Source organism: Schistocerca nitens, chromosome 8 (assembly GCF_023898315.1).
Source record: "Schistocerca nitens isolate TAMUIC-IGC-003100 chromosome 8, iqSchNite1.1, whole genome shotgun sequence".
Taxonomy (NCBI): Eukaryota; Metazoa; Arthropoda; class Insecta; order Orthoptera; family Acrididae; genus Schistocerca; species Schistocerca nitens.
In genome coordinates, this window is record NC_064621.1 from 69,587,098 (window position 1) to 69,612,285 (window position 25,188).

Sequence of the window (25,188 nt, forward strand, 5' to 3'; positions counted from 1 at the left end):
GGAAGAAAACAAATACACAAGGGTACACAAACACATAGTGGGATAACACAAAAGGAAAGGACAGGGTTTGTTTTCAGTGTATCATTTGGTACTGCAGTCCAACGCAAAACTTCATTCTGTAGATCTTTCGTCTTATTTCAACCTTTGCTTCCACCAAAAAAATCCTATCCAAGCATGCTTTCTGTATTTATTTCACATATTTCTTACCTCATTATTTATTTCCAAGAAAATCCTACCTATACCTGCTTTCTGTACTTCTTTTGTATAGCCTCTCAGTGCATTTCTCTTATATAGTCTACCCCCTCTTAAGCTAACTTAAATCTACTGAGCTCAGATGCTAAACTAAGGGACGAGGCAATGCAGCAGCACAAAACAATTAATACAAATAGCAATGAAAAAAATGGAAATTGTCAAAGCAAGCAGCAATATTACAACTAATATAAGGCAATGAGCAGCAAACAATAAAAAGAAATCATTAGTAAAACTGGCTTAACAGAATAATACAAAGTCAAATTCAATAACACTATGCCTGGCAAACAGCAGAAGCAAAAGCAATAAATTATATCTAAACATGACAACGCTCAAGCAGAAAAAATATTACAGTAAAGACAACAATGCAGACAAGGGAAATGTATATTCACATCTTAATGACTATGTAATTAAAGTGGTGCACCACAAAAACTAATTCTACAAAAGATTCCTAAATACTAGAAAAGAAAATTATGTATGCAGTTCCTGTTATTAGTCCCTTCTTATTGTTCTTTCCATTCCAAGAGCTCCTTTTTCAAAGAATGTGGATTACAAAATTATTATTTAATAGATCTGCAGACAGAAAATATTTAAATTAGTACATCTATAAAATTTTATTTTAACCGGTGCTGCAGTGCAGCTAGAAACTAGATATTAAACAAAATGGGCAAAGCAAGGCGTGAAACGTCATTCACTAGCCATATGGCATTTCTCTCAATTAGCACGACAATAGCCGTGAAATGTTTCTCATCGTTTTCATGTGCCGCTGGAAGGCTAATGGTTTTTTTTTTTTTTTTTTTTTTTTTTTTTTTTTTTTTTCGGGCGGCTGTCGCCCAGGTGTCTGACACAGCTGTGTGCCCACGACGTATTACGTGCAGGTGGTCACTTAACTTTCGTATGGAAATATTTACGACAGCAGTTTGCGCTACAGTGGCAGTCTGATATAAAAATGTTTCACAGGTCAAGAATTAGTGTTGCAAATCTGTAGAAACAAAATCCTATAAATGTAAGTGTCCAAAAAAAATATTCGTCAGCATTGTGATACATTCACGCATTTACACACATTTCATAACTCTTAAAGTACGATTCTTGGTTTCCAACAACCTTTTCCACAAATCACAGTGCCCTAATCACTATTCATTACTCCTTACCTTATTACACATATACAAATTCGTCGACGCTTCTTCAATATTTCCTGTTAATAAATACGTAGCATAATCAAATAACTCATATAGCATCAGCTTCTTGACCATAAACATACCTCAGCAGCATAATACACATCGTCGTCGTAAAAATAACATCGTAACACCTCAGTCAAATCTCAAAATCGTCGTAGCTTCCTGAATATTTTAAAACCTAAAAGTAATTCTCTGCTCATTTCAAAAGTGTCATCTACCTCAAACGTACCTTAAAAATCATGATCTCATACCAAATACATCATTCAAAGCTCTCATAGTATCACAATGGTTCCGAAAAAATATGAACAGTTTACAAAGTACAGACAAAATACAGTTTCATAAGTGTGAAGTTATCCAACTGTGTAATTGCGTAAACATGTGTCACTGATGCAGTAAAATAAATGTTTGTTTCTTTGTTAAATAATCGGATAGCTGTGTAATTTATGTGTTAGAGAAATATGGTACCGATGTGTAAAGTTGTATAAGCAAATACCATATTAGCTAGGGTTCCTTGTGGTTGCCACACACATGGTACACAAAGTAAGCGTGTACCCCCCTGAGGATTAATGTAATTATACCCTCAGGTGTTACAGATTACAGCAATGGAATGAAATATATCTCGGAAAACTTTCTTTGTAATAACAAATCTTTAAAAATAAATGTTTTAAGTACAAAATTAATCACTGAAATACGTGTCCTGTAGCGCTAAACTGTGCGTCATGTTGTAAGATAATCTCTGTGGAAGTCTTGTAGTTATCGTCCTCCGAAAGCTAAGTTCTGCAGAAGTCAATGTACTTACCTGATGATACACAAAAGTGAAATGCTTTGCGTATAGATATCTTAGTTATTACGCTTATTGTTGTGATGAAGAAAGTACTGTACTGTAACGTATTGTGCTACGGAAAAGGCTGTCTCATTGTTGCTATTCCACAAAAGTTACTACTAAAACCTGTTTTACTTTCCAGAAGAATTCAGAAGAACTGTGCAGATATAAAACAGATACACCGCAAAGGCAACAAGGTGAATTGTGTCACACATTAGTAGCGTCGTGATATAGTCGTGTAGCTGCCACATAAACTAACCACTGTGTCATCTAGTATCTCTCAGAAAGCACTTTAAATCCAGAATGTATTTTCAAATAAACCAAAATGTTGCATTAAAATGTCAAGTTAAAAAAGCACATTATCTCTCAATAAACGGTTTTACGTGTGAAATGTGGTGTAGAATGCGGTATAAGTCGGTAAAGAATACTGGAATTTTTTTTTCAAGGTTAGCGCTATGTTATTTTTCCCTGAGCCAGCTGGCGCACGCGGCTGCCTGCTGTGCGGGTCAGTGCCTGCCTCTTTGTTGGCGCGCGTCGTTAATGGGATTCGGAGACCGAACTTCTACAAATTCGCCTTGCCGAGAGGGCCCTGCCGTGTTTAAATCCCGCCAGTTCTGATGCAATTCAGGTCTGTCGTTACGATCATATCGTCTGTCGTCATGTCGGTAGATGCCATAGTTTCTTTCTTGTCGGTCACGAGGTGGAGAATTTCTCCCTGAATCGTAACTGTGCGCCGAACTGTTGCGTCTGAAGTTATTCCGCCTCCCTTGATAATAACTGTTTTGGTTCCCATATTGTCTGTTTCTCTGATTGTCTCTGTGATAGTCATTACTTCGGAAATGCGATCTTTCTCTGTAACTATTACTACTCTGCCAACGGTTGTCATACGGGTGGTGTCTGTTTTGGTCACGATTTGTGTTGTGAGAATAGCCTTGTCGTGTCCAGTTCTTGTTTCTGTCGTCACGGAATTGTGACGTATGTGACCTGTAGTGATTGTTTTCCTGTTTTCGCATCCAGCGACTGTCAGTGTCAATTTCTAATTCTTGTAAGAGTCCTTGAAATGCTTCAATGTCGTCTTTGCAACGTCCTGCCAAAATAATATGTCGCAAATGTTCAGGCAGTTTGATTAAGCAAATGCGGATGAGTTCTGAGGGGCTGTATGGGTTTGACAGGTACTGATTCTTGTGCAACATGTCTTCAAAATATTTCACAAGACTGGAGAATTCAGATTGTTCGAAATGTTTCATCATTATGATGCCATGTTTTACTCGGTCTTGTGTGGCTTGAGACCAATATGCTGAGAGGAAGGCATGGTAAAATTCTCCTTCACTATGACAATCGTGAATGACCGAACGCATTCTTACAGCTGGTTCATTCTCTAAATAGCCACACATAAATTCTAATCTGTGTTCTAATGACCAGTTGGGGGGAAAACAATGAGAGAATTGATGGAGCCACGCTTGTGGATGAATGTCGTTGGCAGAATTTTTAAACGTTTTGAATTTACGTGTAGTAATGAACAGCTTATAGTCAAAGTCATCATGTCGGCGAGTCGCATATCGGTCATTGTTACGTCGTGTCGGCGGTTCCATCTCAAAATTCGGTGTGCCTTGCCAATTTCTTTTATAATTTCCGAAGTGTCCTGTGTTATTATTTTGTGGTTGTTCCGTATTTCTATGTCCCTCTTCCCGTATTGGGGCGCGAGTGTCCTCTGAAATACGTAATTGTTGTATTACCTGTGTCAGCTGATCTTGTACTTCGCGGATTTCTCTTTTGTACTGTGTATTGATTTGATTTTGATTTTGTTTGAATTTTCTAATTTCTTCATACTCTTCTGTGTCATTAAAGACTACCGGTTTTGTGTCGTTCAGATTATCATCTACCTTCGTAGATAAGTTAGTGAACTGATCCGAAAGTTCGGCTACTTTCTCCGATAGTGAACACATTTCCTCAGTGTGTTTTTCTGAACCAAGTTTCAGAGTGTCCATTTGTGTTGAAATCGAGTCTACTGTGTCCTTTAAGTTTTCTTGAGTTTTTGCAAGTTGCGTAACCGAATCGGTAGATGCAACTGAGTCAATTTTAGCCGACAAGGTCTCATGATTTTCATGAACAATGGTTTGCAGTTCTTTTATGGCTGCTTCGTGATTCTGTAATGCATTTTCATGCCGCGAAAAAATAGGTTGAAAATGCTCACAAATTTGTGTTTTTACATCATTACAGACTTTTTGACATTTCGATTCAATATTATGTAACTCGGTAGTTAAATCTTCACGTGTTTGTTCAGGCTTATTTTCCACTGAGTCTAACTTTTGAAGCTTTTGTTCCATTGCGTCTAACTGTTGCTGTGTTTGACTCTGATTTTGTTCAAGCGTTGTGTCTAACTTTTGAAGATTTTGTTCCATTGTGTCTAATTTTTCAAGCTTTTGTCCCATTTGTTGCATTAATTGTAATAACAATGCACTGGTGTCTGAAACACGTTCCTCAGTGCTTTTCGGCAGTGAAGTTGCACCGGCAACATTCACATTTTGACAAGCAGAAAATGTGTCTTGACTTATTTGAGAAAACGGTGAGGACCCAAAACCTGAATCAACAGTATTTGTGAGATCGTCTCGTGTCATTTCAGATTCCTGAGCCGAGCTATTGCCGACCGATCGATCGATAATGCTTCCCTGTTCTCTAATTGTTTCGCTGTCTACACCATTGTTTGCCGCCCGCTCCATTTCCGTATGCACAATTACCAAATTATTACTTTGAACATCAGTTAATTCATTACTCGGTGGCGCTAACACACTGCTTTCGTCTTCGCTGTCATTTCTCAATTTACTTTGGAGCCTAGTGTTACGTTTTTCACACGCCATTATTGTCACAGTATTTCACACGACAACACAGAAAAACACAATTTGAAGAGCAAAAATAGGAGAACACATTAACACAACACTGAAAATAATATCTAGTTAATTGCAGCTGCGAAATACTTGGTGCAAATCTACATGCATGCCACAACTATTTTACTATACAACAATGAAAAACTACAACTACAAAGGAGATTCTCTCTAGAATTACGCGCTAGCAATAAACAAAATCTACACTAATTACACAAACTACAAGAAAAAATCAGAAGATTCCAGTGAGGTATCCTCGGCTAAGGGTCGACATATGAAACGTCCCCTTATGAACAATTATACAAGACTGTGCTTAACCTGACACACAATATTTTTTAGCGCAACGCAATCTGACTTTCAAAATTCCCTACAAATGAATGGCCCTGACTAACATTAAACTATACCTTTCACAAACCACTTACCTCACAAAAATCTTCGCTGCTCAAGCTACTGCAATACAGCGAGCGCCACTACTGCCAGCTAAATAAAAGATTCAAACTATGGAAGGCACTAACTACTGATAGGGATAGTTAGCAAATGAAAGATATTAATAGAGAACAAACAATGTATTTACCTTGATATCATCATATATATAGCAGTTCATGACAAATTACAAAACTCCGCCATCTCTCTCCCCACATCCACCACTGCTGGCGGCTCACCTCCAACTGACCAACGCTACGCGCTGTTCACAGCCAGCTGCCTAACACTACAATGGTTGAGTATTACAACAATGCAAAGCAGCCACAGACTGCACACGGCACAGCCGGTGATTTTCATACTGAGGTGGCGTTATCAATAAAAAAACCTAAACAGCCTACTTACACAATGTCCCTAATTTGCTGGGAAGTGGCGGTGCGGTCCCCTACGGCACTGCGTAGGATCCTACGGTCTTGGCGTGCATCCGTGCGTCGCTGCGGTCCGGTCCCAGGTCGACGGGCACGTGCACCTTCCGCCGACCACTGGCGACAACATCGATGTACTGTGGAGACCTCACGCCCCACGTGTTGAGCAATTCGGCGGTACGTCCACCCGGCCTCCCGCATGCCCACTATACGCCCTCGCTCAAAGTCCGTCAACTGCACATACGGTTCACGTCCACGCTGTCGCGACATGCTACCAGTGTTAAAGACTGCGATGGAGCTCCGTATGCCACGGCAAACTGGCTGACACTGACGGCGGCGGTGCACAAATGCTGCGCAGCTAGCGCCATTCGACGGCCAACACCGCGGTTCCTGGTGTGTCCGCTGTGCCGTGCGTGTGATCATTGCTTGTACAGCCCTCTCGCAGTGTCCGGAGCAAGTATGGTGGGTCTGACACACCGGTGTCAATGTGTTCTTTTTTCCATTTCCAGGAGTGTAGTAATGTAACAGGTGTAATTGTGTTAGAATTAAGGAACCCTGAGAGAGAGTCTGTACTGGACAAAAATTGACTTTGTAGTACGAAACAATTATGTGATGTAACGTTACTGCCAATAGTGATCTGAGAACGACACTGGAGCAGAATTCAATCAAAGAGAAACCCGTTCCGTGCAACCTACGCTTTGTATGTATCGATGCTTGAATTGAAGCCCGTGTACTTGGTACACGTCCTTGAATATTAATTACGCGGTACGCGAATCAAGTCAATCAACGCGGAAACTACACTGTAGTCCTGTAGGACAGAACATTAAAAAAAATACTAGTACTAAATGAAGTATTTATTGAGCAATATGCCCAAGTCCAGCTGTCATGCACATGGTAAAATCTATTTGCTAGATGGGTGATAACCTGGCAAGCTACACCGAAAAAGAAAAGAAAGCTATGTACCAAAAATCACACACCTTTAAATAATTAAAAAAAAAGCCATATATGCCTAGTAACAATACTAAAAGTGTGTAATGACCTGGTAAACACAATGGACTCAATGTAGATGAGAGTGATTATGGTAAGAACAGTTGATATGCATTAAAAATAAACTGTGTGCGTAAACAATCTAGGAAAGGACGGAATATTGTGTGTAGCAGGGACAGAAAATGACTGTTGTATCTGCACCAATATATACGTCGGAATAAGTCAATGTTGAGTGACTAACTGTCATAGTGCAGTGCTCAACGAACAATAAATTTACTGTGTGTAAAAACGGTAGTTAGTGATCCGTTAGGAGTCGATTCAAACAAACATCGCTCGACGGAAACATTTAGAGTGTGTGAACCGATACATTTTCGCGTGTTGAGAGACGCTCTGGCAGCGTATCGACCGTTAGAACAAATAAAAAGTGTGTAGTACAACGTGCGTGTGACGAACCCTGAATACCAGTGTCACAATGCGATTAACTTGTGAAGCCACAAGAAACCCGTTATCACGCCAAAACATCCTGTGCATACCAGCGAAACGACGGCTTACTGAACAATAAACGCTTCTAGCCGAGTTGCATTTTCTTCCACAGCTAATAATCTGTATCCTTAAAGACAGTACACCGTTGTGGAATATTTGTTTCACGCGTTGTGATGGGGAGCCATGCGGAGAAGCAGAGACGGGTGCCCTGCCGCCAGCCAGCCGGTCGCGGGAAACAACCGCAACACGCAGACATTGGTGAATGGTTCGGCGCGGTTCGCGACTGCGCGGACGCCATCCCAACACTCCGTCTGTGTTACGGCGAGCAGGTCGTCGACCCCAGCGGTCGTTGGCACGCCGCGTTCCAGACGACGCTACGCAACAATTGCTTCGCGCCGCCCGCTCCGTACGACATTGTCGACATTCAACAGAACATTACCAACTACGATGTTAATGTACTAACATGAAAATGATTTATAGGGCACGAAATTTCGTGCAAAACAGTTTTTCTTTAGTTTACTGTGTATAAACTCAAAATATTATTTTGTTAGATGTTGTATGTTTTCGTCATATTAGTGAAGCAAGCCGACACGAATGCCATACCATGGTAGAACAGTTGTCGTGAGTAAGTGTAGAGACAATTCATTACACCACCATAAAACTATTTAATGATTGACTTTTAGTGTGACACAGAACACAAATATTACCACGAATGTGAAAGGGTGTAGAAGGTACATTTTCAACAAGGGGACTAAAAGTTTAACATTTTGTCATAAATAACTTTTGTTATCTGTGAACATTTGACAAATACCAACCTTTTTTGATGAACAATCAGACTGCGTTTTACAACAAACCAGGCGGGATGACCATGGCTCCGGCGGAGTTTTCCCAGCTTTTCTGACCGCACCTAGCCCGAATGGGGGAGCCAGAAAACTATAATGGCCCTTGGACTAGGTTTACGGTCACCTCGCAAAGTGTGAGAAAACCATAAAGAGTGTGATTAAAACTATAGTGCAAAATAGCAAACGAGTGAATAGTGAATATTCCAAATAAGGTGACAAACAATGACAAAACGGACGTTAGTGGCAGCATATTGCCGAACATTCTTAACGTTAGTCAATTGCTGCCAGGGTGCATTGTAACGTCTCTTAGCAAAAGACATATTATGTAATAAAGAGAAAACATTGTGTGTCATGTTTTGTTCTTGTATAAAATTATGTACTGTTTTTTTTTATTTTAGATAATATCTGTGTCGGCGAGTACTGAAACCGCCACAGACGATACTTATTAAATGTCAAACAAAGATGACAATACGTGACTAGTATAAATAATACAGAACGAACATTAATTTCTCTGTCGTCTTCTTGGAGTTACGTGAGTAGGATAGCCTGTGACGTTATATTGTACGCTAGCGTAGCATTCTTTTGTCAAGATTGTGAGAGGGACGCCATTAGACATAGCCTTGGAAAGGTGTGTAATTAATTGAATTGTTTAAATGTTTTGAATAGAGTTACTTAGTGAAACCTTGCATTATGATTTGTAATAAGCTTGCCTGGTATTTTATCCCATCCCTTTAAGACATTTTCAGTTATTTAAATATTATTCGTGGTGCAGAGCTGCGCTACGAACGAACGAGCCGCTGCCGCGGCGCATTCAAATTGCATTAAATGAAATCAATCATACCGCAAAGAAGCGGGCAGGTAATAGTGAAGTAAAATTATTTCTTTCAGCTTTCGGAATTGCAGAGCAGAGCAGCAGATTTTATGATGTGTTTTACAGGTTGACGCGGGCTGCTGATAATATATTACTAACAGTGCAAGAAGATAATTTACCTTCATAACATAAAAGAAATCTTGCTGTGCGTAGTTCTGGTCTGGCAACCTTATAGTAAAAACATCTTTTTTCTCCGATAATAGTCTCATGTTCCCGTGTTAGTCGTGGTACTTATTGTTGTTTTACTGTTAACAAAAATCCACTGCAAAATTTTGATGTTGAACCATCATTGCGTACTGTAACATCAGTATTGATAACGAAGTAATTTTCATTAACCTTTACAATAACTATAAAGTAAGAAAGATATGTTGAACTTTATAGCGAGTTACAGTAACGAAAAAATGTTCCTTTAATAGAAAGCCATAGCCAGAACAATAAGAACATAATATATTTTGTTTTGTTGAAAATTAATGATCCAAAGAAAGTCATAGCATAGCATCACTAAAAGGTATTTCGGGGCTCTTTTCGTAGTAACATATTTTATCTCATATATTAGTTGTTACGCGAGTAATAGTAAAACAAAGCACAGTCTCGCCCAGAAAGATTTAAGTGCTCGCTTGCGTCGCAAGCAGTTAGAGAATGGAACGACAGAGAAATAGCTTGAAGGTGGTTAGGTGAACCCTCTGCCAGGCACTTAACTGTGAACTGTCGAGTAATCATCTAGATGGAGATGTATGCAGAACCAGGACTCGTCTGAAAAGACGGCCCACTCATGTGTCCATAGTTGTTACTGGGCGAACCATGTCTGTATGACACAGTACGGTCGAGTGTACAACGCAGTACCTGATCGAAAGTATCCGTAGTTGGCTGATGACAGCCGTGGCGAACGAGCGCACTGAAGCCCTCAGACATAAACAACAGTGGTGACGGAGCGTTACGAGTTGTTTTGAGTACTTTACAATGCTTACCATAATTTCCGGATTGTGGCTGTCTAATAATATTGTTATAAACATCGTCCTGTTTAGAGTTTTCAACCGTTTCGTGTCTCCCGTGATTTAAAACCTAGTGAAAATCAGAGGTGTGATACAAGCTAGTGCTAACTTCTGCCTGCCGTGTAATGGTTACGTGTTGTTTTGGATCCATTGGAGTGGTTTAGGTATTTCCTAATAGCGTCGGTTTAAAAGTGTTTTCATTCTTTTCGATGTTGTACTACCAACGTTGAACGAACGTCGACTGTGTTATTCTACGTTTGCCTGACGCCTGGAAATTAGCTGCATAACTCACCAAAAAATAAGTTTCTCTGATTATTACTTGAATATGAGGGGAAGGACAGATTAACTGAGCACCTTCCAGAAAGTATAGGAGTGCGCTCAGGACAAAATGTTTGTGCTTACTTGAGTCAAAGAGGCACAGTAACTACTGAAAGACCATTACACGTGTAACAGTTTCCAGAAATATATAAAATATAAAAATCATAAGATTAGATGGTTGAAAAACAAGAAAGATGAGCCTGTTGAATGCCTAGAAGATGTAGAAAATTCTGAAGGGATAGATGTTCTGTGCCTCTCTGAATGCGGTGTAACCACAGGAATGCAGGAGTTAAATATCAGAGATTATAGACTCGTATCATTTTCGTGCAGAGATAACATGGAAAAAGGAAGAGTTGCAACATGTGCGAAAGCTGAACACAAAGTAAAATTATTGAAACAAATAGTTTTTGTGTAGATTAGAACCTAGAAGCATGTTCACGTTAGTCGAGTTGTTAATGTAGAACACTTCTCTGATAATTGTAAAAGTCTACAGATCCATTCTAAGAAACTTTCAATTATTTATGAGAAATCTGGATGCATTGTTGAGTTACATGGTAGACAAAAAGAAACAGTATTTTGTGGAGATTTCAATGTCGATTTCTTAGAAGATACAGACAGGAAAAATGAACACGAAATATTATTTGATTGTTTCAATCTAATTTCAGTAGTCAGTTTTCCAACTTTTCTACAGCAAAATAAAAGGATCCAAGATGCTACTCCAGGCGAGTGTAAAAATGAATATGCTCCACAAAAAATACTGAATGCGAAAATGAAGATTTGGCTCTGTCTGACTATCCCGTGAAGCAGATCTTAGGATCTCTTAATGGTGATATTATCTCCACCTTCTTGCTCTTTAACATATAAATTACAACATAAACATAAATGAATGATTAAGGGAACTAGTAACTACTAAATGATAAATGTCATTTCTACTTATACATTTATTATAGATTAAAACCCCTTTATATATAACAAATGTTTATATATCAATGTCCAATGGACATAAAGAGATACAAATGAATTTCCTAACTAATATTATTGATCAATTGCTCAAATCTGCCCCTTTTTATGGCTACGCGATCTAATACAAATAACGCAAGGTGACTGACATCATCTACGTACCAAACTCTGGAAGACAATACTTTCTACAGTGGTATGCATCCTCAGTGGAAATAAACTTTCGTGATCACAACTGTTTAGCTTTATAGCCCTAATAAGCCAAAGCAGTTAGCAATATCACAGTATGTACTGCATCCGGTGCATCGGAGTGATGGTTCTCGTACATGTGTGCGACGATGGAAGAACTTCAGCCATAAAATAAAAAACTCTTTCAGACACGAGGACGGCAGAAGGCGGTCCGCTGGCTAGTCTGATATAACACTGTCTCTGTGTTCTACAGAAGAGAAACGCGAACTCCCAGCCACAAGGACAGAGTTCAGATAACGTCTCAATGTGAGTATAGGCAGAAGAAGTGCTCTCAATCACTGAACGCTGGGTCCTCAACGACGACTCCCTACCCGGAGGGGAAGTCCACAATCGTATAAGTTCGCAACAGTACAGTGTCTAACCGTTCTAACTATAAAATCTCGTGAGAACAAAGACAGCAAGTCTGTCTGTAGCAACAACGCTGATACTGAGCGACCGTCAGACATGGGCGCTCAAAACGAAAGACCCTTTCTCTCCACTGCTGGCTTCCCAGCAAACCTCCGCTCCCCTCCCTCGTAACTGCAGAAGGCAAATCATATTTTCGAAACCACGGAATATTCTTCCTCTCTACAGATTCATCTGAATGCCGACCAACCATATTATAGTCTTTTGTCGTCCAGCGCGGAGAGTTTGCGAGGAAGTACCTATACCTGTTAATTAGGACTTCATACAATGGTGCGCTTCTCAAGGTAAAAATCCTCGGAAATAACCAAGCCTGCGTGATTTCCAAGGTAACGCTTCCCCGTTCCTCTCTGTGTTCTCCAAGATTATCAGAGTTTCCGAAGTATTATCCGGTTATCCTTCCGGCCCCCGCTACAATACCGTCCTGTAGCCACTGTATTGTGCTTCAGCGCTCAGGTGCCCAGGCCGTCCGTCTTGGCTACTTCCTGTGTTATGCAGACCAACACACCTGTGCAGGCTTTTCCACCCAGGGCCTGAGTTATGCCTGCCGTTTCATTTCCACTGGCGTTGCAAGCTCTGCTAGTATAGGCAATCATTCATTACGCCGTTTTGATAATGAAGACAATCTATCACCTTTCATGCAGGAAACGTTAACAGCTATCTACAAGGTGTACTTGACAATGCCAGTCTTCTTTAAATATTCATATATGCGGTGTACAACCTATCAAATGATACCTAATTCCGGATTTAAATCACTGTAAAGTATGTAAATGAGTGCTTTTAAGATGCGAAATTATAGCCACCTTACAAGGAAACTGATTGATAACACTTTTACAGTCAATGCTCAGGCTGAAACAATTAACGTGTATGTAGCATGCTAGTGCACTCTGATTATGATGCACAGTTAATGGAAACAAACAGTATGGCAACTTACAATCTTGAGGCAGGTTCATACAAAGCAATGAGGCCTATTAAGGGGAACACAAGACAGTGTTTTAAGATTAACCTAAAGTGAGTGGTATGACATGAGGTACATGTAGAAAAAAATGATAATGTCAAATTCAATTTATTCTATAGTAAATGTGTGTCGGTATTTGAAAATTGCATTCCTATAAAATTATCCAGAAGATCCATTAAAAAGAAAAGTAAGCCTTTGACAACTAAGGGAATTAAAACTTTATGTAAGAGTAGGAGGGGCCAGTGTAAGTCAAGATCTGACATTATTTGCATTCTGCCAAAATACTGTAGTATTTTAAGGGAAGTCATTAAAATGTCAAAAGAGATGCATGTTCTGACAGAAATAAATAATGCAGATAGTAAGATTAAAACTATATGGGACATTGTCGAACAGGAGATAGGACACCAGTCAGTGTACAAGATTCCATTACACTTAATATAAATGACGATGTTGTGACTAATAATCCACCAGTTGCAAGTACTTTTAACAATAACTTTCTAAATGTAGCAGCAAATATGGTATTAAATCATTCAGTTGAAGAAGCTAAAGTACATATCAAAATATCATTCCACAGAACTTTAAGCATATAGAAGTAGCACCAACATGATTCACTGAAATTAATACAATTATAAACATTCTAAAAAAACAAAAGTTCATATTGGGCTGACGTAATTTCAGACAGACTTCTGAAAAGTTGTTGTACCATAATAAGGAATCTCCTTAGTGATATATGCAATGCAACATGGCCAAAGGAAAATTTTCTTGACAGGTTAAGATGTGCAACTGTTAAACCACTTCATAAGAAAGACCATGAGTCAGACTTAAATAATTATTTTCCAGTTTTCTTACTGACATCTTTTTTCCAAAATATTCGAAAAAAATGTTTCAGGAATAACTGCATACTTAAATGGAAACAGTTTGCACTACAATTTGCATTCCAGAAGGGTTGCTCGACTGAGAATACTATTTATACATTCACTCATCAAATAGTACAAGCCTTAAAAATAATATATCATGAGCTGTTATTTTTTGTGATTCTTCCATGGCTTTTAACTGTGTTAACTGTGTTTATAACTTCGTTCTCATAGAAAAACTCAAGTCTTGTGGAATTGATGGCTTTATACACAGCTGGTTCGAATCATACTTAACAAAGAGAAATTTTTAGTGATTTTTTTTTTTTGGGGGGGGGGGGAAGCAGAAACATAAAGGGAGTCCCACATGGTTCATTTTTGGGTCCACTCGTATTCCTCATACATATGAATGACCTTACACTTAACGTGCAGCAAACAAAATTGGTACTTTTTGCAGATGATACTACCATATTAATTTGCATTAAAATGAAAGGAGCAGAAGTATTGGTAAATAATATTTTCCAAAGAATTATTAATTGGTTCTCTAAAAATGGACTCACCTTCAATTCTGATAAAAAAAGCCACACACTATATTCAGTTCTGTACACCAAATAGTCATACCACCAATTGATGTAGCACATGAGCAGGAAACAGTAAATAGGGTAGAATGCTCTAAGTGTTTGGACGTACATACTGATGAAAACTTGAACTGGAAGAAGCATATTATTGAGCTTCTGAAACAATTAAGAACAGCTGCTTCTGATTTTCGTATAATTGCTAATCTTGAAAACAGACATATCAACCACCTGACACATTTTGAGTATTTCCATTCAGTAATATCTTATGGAATTATTTTCTGGGGTAACTCATCATTTAGAAAGAAAGTACTGATTGCACAAAAGCGAGCAGTAGGAATAATAAAAAGAAAACGAAATATCCTATAACAGAACTTTTTAGAAATGAAGTAAAACCAATGAATGAAATGTTTGGCTTAAGGCTACTTCCAGAAAATTTGAATAATAATAATCTTATTACAAATATTGCAGATGTTATCTATACAAATGGAGAACGAATATTAGAAGAATGTAAGCCAATTACAGAACAATTCTGCGATAATATTATGGTCGTTAAAGTTACAGATTTAATACACTGTACAAAAGATGTAGGCGACAAACAATTTTTAGCCAAGAATGAAATATGTAGGTCATCTAACAGTTACTTACAAGCAGCATTTTCTAAATGTCGATCTACAAAATATGATATTAAAAGTAAGTTACCTCTTCTTTTAGGTTCAAAGACAAGAGCAAGCAAAGGAGCTAAACAAGTTATCAATGTAGATATGGATGTAATAAGAAGTAAATATACTAATCCAGTTGTTATCTATACAATACAGAATTATGAGATTCTAAGACTGATTCACTTTTAAGAGAGTTACCAGAAATATTACAATATTATTATTTATTATTTTTAGTCATAACACAAGATTTTGCAGGAATTTTTAACAAACAAGAGATTTGCAAATATTTTAAAAAAATTTATAATTTCTATATGCAAGGAGAATATGAACAAGAATTTATAATAATAGTTAACAATGATAATTCTGCAGGAAAACACTGTTCATTGAGAATAAATTTTAATTCTAGAGTAAAAATATACTCTGTCAATTATGGAGGCCAGGAGATAATAAAAAAACCTGGTAACCGTATTATAGGTATTTTAAATTGTCCAGACTGATGATTAAAAGAACCATTTGCTTCTAAATTAGCTAAAGAAACTGGATTTACAAAACTGGCAGCAACGATTTATAATTTTATCAACTCAGATTTTCATAAAGAACAGTAATTCGATGCATTAACAGACTGTTTAGAATTAATAACAAATAAGAGCAAATATTTCGAGAATGCTCCTTTTATTCTATTCCATTATCCAAAATATCGCAAATGTTAACAGATACTCTAAAATTACTCATTGTCTTATTTAAAACAATATTTTGCAATATGTCTATTAGGAAAATGGAAGCACAAAAAACTAACACAAAAACAAATAAAAATTGGAACAGATAATGAAGAAAGAGAAAAATTCATTAAATTTGTTTTATCTGCAGTTAGTTTTAATTGATTGCCTACTAATTGCATAGAAATCTTCAGAGAGACCATGTAATTTCTGTAGAACAAACATGCTTTATAAAATCTGGGACAACTTATTTTTCTAAATGCAATAGCTTATTTTCTAGAAGACCATAAGAAATAAATAGTAAAGAATTAGGTTTAATAACAACAAATACTGTTAATCCAGAAAAAGAATAAATGCTGACAGCAAACTTTATCCATATCCCATTAAAAAACAAATGCAGAATTTAATAAAAATGAGAACGAGAAATAGGAAAATTAAGTACACAAGGAAGAAAAGTAGAATATTTGGAAAATACGCAATCTTTAAAGGAAGAATACAGAAATATTTTGGAGAAGAAACAAAAAAGGAAGAAGAAAAGTAAAAATATTTTAAACATGAATAGATAGATTTTCCCACAAGTGGAGCTTATAAAATTTATGCTTTCGTTGTAAATGATAAAAATAAGTTTATATTTGATAGTGTTTTAGGAGAATGAACTGGAAAAAATCTGTATATATTTTTAAGGTCCCAATTAAAATATATTTATAGAACTTACAAAAAATAAAAATATTCTTAAAAATGAAGGATTTATTTGTATTCCAAGACAAGAAATAGAAATTTTGTATTATCCTAAGGAAGAACCATTTTTGAAAATACAAACAGATGGTCTTTCCACTCTTAATGGACACTTGTTTCCCAGAATAATTTCTTTCAAAAGTCAGCGAATTTTCAAAAGCAAAGAAAGTTTATTGAATAAAGAAGAAGATAAAGAAACGATCTAAAATATAAAAGTGGGACAAATACAAGGAGGGACAAAAATAAAAAGCTATGAAAGACTAGAAGATCTACAAGAAGTATTAGAACTAATTATTTATAATATTGCAATTGAAAATTATCGTGGAAAAGATAGATATGTTATCAAATTCGAAAATGAATTTCAACACCTCGGTGTAGTCATAAGGCTGAACATAACGTAATATGTGATACATGCATCAACGACGAACCCTGAAAGATTTTTGAATGTGGTGCCGTCCATTTAGTTTGGAAAACCACAGACAGGGGCGCAACCGATCATAATTGCTGAAAATGACGGTGAATCAGGCAAAGAAAGTAATTTGTGGGCTAGAATTCGCCTGTTGCCAATCGGTAGTGAGTCTCCAAAGACGTTTCCGTGGTATGTTAAACAAATCACCGCCAGTTTGTTGCAGCGCAGTGAAGTGGTAGCAGAAATTCGAGGCAAAACGTTCGGGTTGACTGGGCAGGTCAGAAGAGGGAGTGGGCCGGGTGAGGGACGTTCTGTTGTGTAGTCATACGAAGTGGAGCTGTCGAACTAGTGCAGAATTGAACACCCATCAGCCACCAGCGTGTAAAAACCTCTGTAAGCTATAAAAAGCGAAGCTGTACAAGCTGCGGTTCCAGCAAGCCACAAGCAATGACGATATGTTAGGGCGTCTACTCTTCCGTATTTATATGCAGAACCACCTTAAAAATGACGACTTCGCAAGCAAATTAATCTTCGGTGAAGAGCCCAAATCACTTTTTAGTGAACAGTCCATTTTTCGTCTCTCGGGAAAGACCAACCGACACAACACAACACACACATATTGGGGAGTGGATAATCCACTTGCAACTGTCTGACACGTCTAGGATCCGAAAAATTTAACGTGTACTGTGCCGTGGCCGACTAAACAGTCTATGAACCCTTCTTGCTCGCTGAGAGAACTGTCAGTGGCACCACCCATCTCGATATGCTGAAACTATGGATCGTACCACAACTTGATACCGATAACAGGGATTTCATCTTTCAATAAGCTGGCGCTCCTCTCATTTCCACATTTGTGTGCGAGATTACCTGAATGAGACGCCGCCACGTCGCTGAACATGCTGTACTGCGGTCACTGATCTGGTGCTATTCGACTGGCCAGTAGGATCACAGGACTCGATCCCTTAAGATTTTTTTTCTTGTAACGGTACATCAAGGTGAGCGTTTATATTCCACTTCTACAGGAGAATCTCAAGAGTAGCGAAACACCATCGCAGCGGCTCTTACAATCATCCCTGGTATGCTTTGTCGCGTATTGGCAGAAGTTGACTACCCAGTAAATGGGCAACGTGTGACGAAACGTGGAGACATACGAGGATGAGTCAATGAATAAGTTGCAAACTGGAGGAGAGACAACAACGCCGCGTGTAACAGACTGAAATATTCCTTTTAAACATACACACCCGGTAAACTTAAACACTTATCCCATCGTTCGACAAGGCATTAAAATACTTCATTACAGACTCTTTGTGACGGCATTCTTACGTAACGAGTGATCTCGCGGGCTATAATAAGTTTATTTGGTTCCTTAAAACTGCTGTCAGCCATACGACCGGCCTGTCCAGGGGGCAGCAAAACACCGCTAGCCGCCGTAACAATGTGCCATCGCTACATAACCATTGCGGCCGGGACGCTGAGCGTTTGTGACTTTTTCTTGTCTTTTGCTGAATTCATGTATCCAACTGAAGAAAAATTTCCATAAAATACGATTCTAACCATATACGAGACGAATTTCACTATGAAAGTACTCTGCGGACAGTGCCTCGGCTCAAAAAAATCGCATTGTCCTAGGCGGTTCACACACACATAGCACACCTGCCATCTTGGTATGACGGTAGACCATTGAACACTGACTGTGGAATACTGTGTATCGGCTAATTCCACACGACATGTGCACAAACATCTTCTTGATATGTATATGCGGTATGCGGTATTCTGGCGTTTGCCACTTATTTATTGACTCATCTTCATAGAACACTTAGAAACCGACTTTGAGAGCTCGTCTTTCACGTAGTGTATCATTTGCTCGTAACGATTTTTTGAAATGTTTCATGGACTTTACAATTACCGTGTATAAATGTAAAAGTACATCCAGTTGGTACAGCCTCCTTTTCCTGTCGTATGGCACACAAAGCATATGGGTCGTATGAATTCACATAAATCCATCTGATGATAGAGGTTTAAATCCCAGAAACGTGTAGTCGGAATGAAAGAAATCGTGATCAGTAACAGTAAACTTGTACTTCCAATTCATATAAATAAAAGCCAAGGTAAAACCTAACATAAAATGTTCGCATTTGAAGTTAAACTTCTTCACTTCCTTTCATTTGTAAAATGCCACTGTTGTCGGTGCTATGAGCTTGTTCTTGCAGCTCCGAAACCATCAATGCTTGACACTGAAAATAAATCATATAACATATGCACCCCACCAGATGTAATGGTGAAATAAAACTCTTGCGACGCATGATCATAATGTTCTTTATTTGACTCCAAACATTTCGAGACTTGCGATAGTAGAGAACATAGCTTCTTTTAGGTGTACTGTTGTGGCAGGTGATCCATATAAGAACGATATTTACAATGAATATCTACAATGATAAATACGAGTGCGGTTAACACTAGTGTTGTTTCGAAATACTTTCCGGTTCAGTCTGTTTAGGCCTCAGAGTTAAACGAGTACTTACATCGTCTGTGGGTATATTTTTAAGAATTGTAATCCTAAAAGCACCGTGAAGTTTGCTTTCAGTTTGCATTGCGCCATCACAGACACAATGGACATATAGCTGGAATTTAATTTTGGTGGGTTTGCAGAGAAGCAACATCAATTGTGATTTTAGTATTTGCTGATATTTCCCAGTCATATTTTGCTTTATAATGGTCCTACTTAAAAGATATGAATAATTTCGTGACTGTGGTAGTACTCGCGCAGTTTAGCTTCGTTCTCTTGATTTTTTTTTCTAGAATTAAATACAGCCATCGTCTGAGTGACCTTTAGATGTATAAGTTATAAATGTCGGGGGGAGGCACTTCTCAGTCGTTCACTACAAACGAATCTATTGAACATAAAAACTTACTACCTCGGGAAGAGCATTTGAAAATAGAAAGGAGTTACTAAAAAATACAAACAGTTAACGACTGACATTAAATGTTTATAAATGAGGGGGTGGAGGGGGTGCAGGGGATATCTGGATGTCCTTGTGTGCAGCGTGGGCAGAACAATTTTTCATTCATCCGTCTTACAAAATTTCGCTCTTAAGCCAAATGACAGTTTCAGTTCGCAGATTGTGAAATACGCACGGCTGCTTCGTATAAAGGGACTGGTTCATAGAACCAAGCCGCTCAGGATTCCTTTCTGTAATCAGACGTTGCCGTTTCCTAAGCATGTCTGTCATAGACTGTAAAGGGAACCCTGTGCACCTCTGGCAGTCTATCAGACTCGCATTCAGGTAATAAATCACTTGCAAGTTTGTCGGCCGGTGTGGCCGAGTGGTTCTAGGCACTTCAGTCTGAAACCGCGCGACCACTACGGTTGCAGAATCGAATCCTGCCTCGGGCTTGGATGTGTGTGATGTTCTTAGGTTAGTCAGGTTTAAGTAGTTCTAAGTTCTAGGGGACTGATGACCTCAGATGTTAAGTCCCATAGTGCTCAGAGCCATTTGAACTTGCAAGTTTTGTTGGCTTGTCGATCACAGAACGAAATCTGAACAAGTTGGGCACCCAGCGTGGCGAGAGCCTCTGCTGCATACCCGGCCGGCACAATGCGTGTTCTGCAGAGTCGCCAATCAAAATTACGAGTACGTTGTTTTCCTGTTTTCTTTTTCATGGTGCAGGGTATGTCTACAAGTGTTGTGACGCATTGCCCGATGTCACTACAATTAAATGCAGTGTTGCAAATACTATGTCTTGTTTGCTGTTATTTCTTTCAATAACGACGGTTTCGAGACGCGTTTCATCTACTTGTTAAGAGGACTTTTGTGCTACAGAGAACACTGTAATACATTCCAGGAGGCAATGTCCTTGAGGATACCATCAGTCCCCTGCTTCTTAAAGTTATGGGCAGCGCTATGCGCAAATAGTTATTGTGACCTTCGCCGCTCGGAATTTGCCGAGCGGTCTGAGGCGCTGCAGTCAGGGACTGGGCCGCTGGTGCCGGCGGAGGTTCGAGTCCATCCTCGGGCATTGGTGTGTGTGTTTGTCCTTAGGATAATTTAAGTTACGTTGTGTGTAAGCTTAGGGACTGATGACCTTAGCAGTTAAGTCCCATAAGATTTCATACACATTTGAACATTTTTTTGTGACCTTCGCTGCAGCCTTATAAAACATTCCAGTTCATTTACATTGCTTTAATCCGTCTTTATAATATCATACACCGTCATGTTATGGTGGTTCGTGTTGTAACTCATCATATGTCCCCACATTAACATCTGTGAGATGGCAGGAGAATTTTTATCACATAATTTTTATGTCAAGAACACGATTTTACTCGTGGAGCCGATGAATTTGATACCCCACAAGCCATACTTTGCTTGTTGTTGTTGTTGTTGTTGTTGTTCATGTCTTACCAACCGATCCCTTCTACTAGTCAAGTTGTGCCACAAACTCCTCTTCTCCCCTATTCTATTCAATACCTCCTCATTAGTTATGTGATCTACCCATCTAATCTTCAGCATTCTTCTGTAGCACCACATTTCGAAGGCTTAGGATCACGTAATTAGCATTGTACGGGGAGTAATAAAAACGGTAGTAACAAAATCCACCTAATTTGCATGTTGACAGACAAGTAGCATTTATGTAGCAGTGGACTGAAGTGTAAGTGAGGCGCCCCAATCGACTTGGGCAGAGCGACACAGAAACCAGCTTAGGAAAGCCATAAACCAGCGAACCCTTGCCGCGTTAGATCAATTAGGGACGCGACGCGCGGAGTGCACCTGGCATTTTCGGCGGTGGTCACCGCACAACAATGAGTCACTGTTGTGATGATGATGATGAGGTTGGTTTGTGGGGCGCTCAACATCGAGGTCATCAGCGCCCGTACAAGTTCCCAATTTTTCCAGTTCGAATCTCACCACTTCCGGAATGCTGATGAGATGATGAGGACAACACAAACACCTAGTCTCCGGGCGGAGAAAATTCCCAACCCGCCCGGGAATCGAACCGGGGAACCCGTGTTCCAGAGGTAACAACGCTATCTAGTAGACCGCGATCTGCGGACAGTCACTGTAGTGCAACTCATCACACCTGCACTGAAGTAAACATTTTAACGCAGTGTAAGATCCATTTTGGGGTGGTCTCAAAGGAGAACACAGCCCTTACATTTACGTGGAAATGTACGAACGCAGAAAGTGCGTCATCAGCTTGACATAAAATTCACATTACACTCACATGTATAGGGCGTGAGACTCATATCTGCTCTGCGATAGCCTTTTAACTTAAGAAAGCACTCAGGAATGCAGCGGGAGGCCATTTTTGAGACGCAGGAAGAAGGAAAACACTGTGAGTCGCTGGTGTTTTGGTAAACATTCGATAATGCATCATACTGGCGGGGACGATTCATGATGTTCACGTGGACAGCTCCTGTTTGGGTAGAGCTTTTTACTCACTGAAAGAAGATCGAATTCTCATTGAACATGGTGAAGCGTGTGAGTAACCCAGTTCGTTTCTGACACTCCACTGGGCAAAGAAATGACAAAAGCTGCAGCAAAAGCACTCATTGGCCGACACTAGTTGTTGTAGGAGGCGAACTCACAATATGGTTGGGGAGGGCTGCAACAATATAGGCAATTACGAGTGAGTAATTTAGGAACACTCTCTTACTTGAATGGCCGTGTACTGGGCGGATCACATCCCACTCTGTCGTGTCTCCGAAAGAGACTTTTTTTTCGTGAATACCTATGTGTATTCACAAGGCTCTGAAACCTCCTAATATCTCTGGATTGGAAATTATGAGCTACGATCTGTGCCAGTTGTGTTGTGTGGAACGTTTGAGGGCAACGGTGCACACGTCACTGAGCCTTAGCGAGTGGACACGGCCAGCTGAAGTAGCCAGCGAAAAACATAGTTTTATCGCCTCATGAAAACTTATTTTAGGGCAGTTTACGACTGTATCTCCAGTCAAGACCAGAGTAAAATTTTCAGGCCAATAGCCGGGGCTATGTTTACGAGTCACTACAGTGTGTTCACTTCAGATCTGCTTTAAATTGGAGTCGATTTGCATAGTTTTTCACATTCCCTCATGTTCACGTCAGCCACACATTGCACGTGTGTACTTGAGGTTTAAATTCGAGGAAGGTATTCGGAAGATAGACGATATTGCCCAACTACAATATGGTAAGCAATGTAGACTCAATTGTGTGATTTTATAACACTGTCAGTGTTATATTGTTGGGGTACATTTTCATGTGTTCAGTGTACATGAATTTATTTGTACTCGAAGTATTTGTTTTTCTCTTGAGATTATGCTAATCTAAGAATTGTTTTCCTAAATTTTCATGTTCAAATCGTTCAAATGGCTCTGAGCACTATGGGCCTTAACTTCTGAGCTCATCAGTCCCCTAGAACTTAGAACTACTTAAACCTAACTAACCTAAGGACATCACACACATCCATGCCCGAGGCAGGATTCGAACCTGCGACCGTAGCAGTCGGGCGGCGCCGGACTGAGCGCCTAGAACCGCTATACCACCGCGGCCGGCGTGAATATCAGGAATCCGGTAAAACATCAAATCTCCCACATCATTACGGCAAGAAAAGTATGATGCAAGAACGGGAACAACGACGACCGAAGAGAATTGTTCAATGTGACAGAAGTGCAACTCTTCCGCAAATTGCTGCAGATTTCAATGTTGCGTCATCTAGTGTCAGCGTGGGAACCATTCAACGAAACATCATCGATATGGGCTTTCAGAGCCGAAGGCCCACTCGTGTACCCTTGATGACAGCACAACACAAAGCTTTACGCCTCACCTGGGCCCGTCAACACCGACACTGGACTGTTAATGACTCGGAACATGTTGCCTGGTCGGCCGAGTTTCGTTTCAAATTGTTTCCATCGGATGGTTGTGTACGGGTATGGAGACAACCTCATGAATCCATGGACCCTGCATGTCAGCAGGGGACTGTTCAACCTGGTGGAGGGTCTGTAATGGTCTGGAGCGTGTGCAGTTGGAGTGATTCTGACAAGGGACGCGTTCATAAGTATTCTATGTCCATTGTGCACTCCGACGGACTTGAGCAATTCCAGAAGGACAATGCGACACCCCACACGTCCAGAGTTGCTACACAGTGATTCCAGGAACACTCTTCTGAGTGTAAACACTTCCGCTAGCCACCACGCCCCCACACATGAACGTTATTGAGCATGCCTGGGATGCCTTGCAACGTGCTGCTTAGAAGAGGTATCCACACCCTCGTACTCTTACGGATTTATGGACAGCCCTGCAGGATTCAGGGTGTGAGTTCCCTCCAGTTCTACTTCAGACATTAGTCGAGTCCATGGCACGTCGTGTTGCGGCACTTCTCAGTGCTGTCGAGGGTCCTACAGTATGTTAGGCAGGTGTACCAGTTTCTGTGGCTCTTCGGTGTAGTTCCATTTCTTCTTGGCGTAGAGGCAGTATGGTTGAGATATATGAACGAAGTAAAAAAATATTTTCACAGTTATAAATTATTCTTAGTTTTCTCATGAGTAGCGTTTAGTGCTTATTGTTAATTCTGTATTTAGAGTCCTTAGATGGTTGCTAGGGTACAATGAAACGTCCACGAAAATCACAGCTTTGCAGTGATGCATATGTATGAGGAATTTGGTAGATGACATTAACAGGTTGCCTCTTTCAGTGAGTTATGCGTCTACTTTTTGTTTTGATTTGTTTCATGCACAAATTAAAATGACGCCATCCTGTCATATGCAAACAGGCATTCGTGTATGTACGCATGTGTCGATGCTAGACTGTCTAAGCAAAGCTCTGTGGATTCAGAGGTAGCCGGACGCTTAACGTGTCACCCGGATTCTCTTCGGTTGTGGCAGTCAGTCGGGCGCTTGCTCTGGAGTTAATTTTAACTGGTGTGATTCAGTTACTCTTGAGTCCGTCTTGTTCTTGTCGTCACAGGGTTGGCGTTTACTGTGCTATGCTCACTTCGTGATGCAAATCAGTCCGTGAGATCGCTAGATGGTTTTGGCTTCAGCAACGCACTGCAAGTGTAATCGGCCGCATTCATACAAGGCATACTTATTTCCCTAATATCACGGCTATGTGCATTAAATCTTTTACTTTTCTTTGTCGTCCTGATTGTAAACGGAACCTCATTCGAGTACTGACTTGGGCCGGGTATCCATACATTCTATTGGCATCCGTGCTCATGCTGGATGCTAA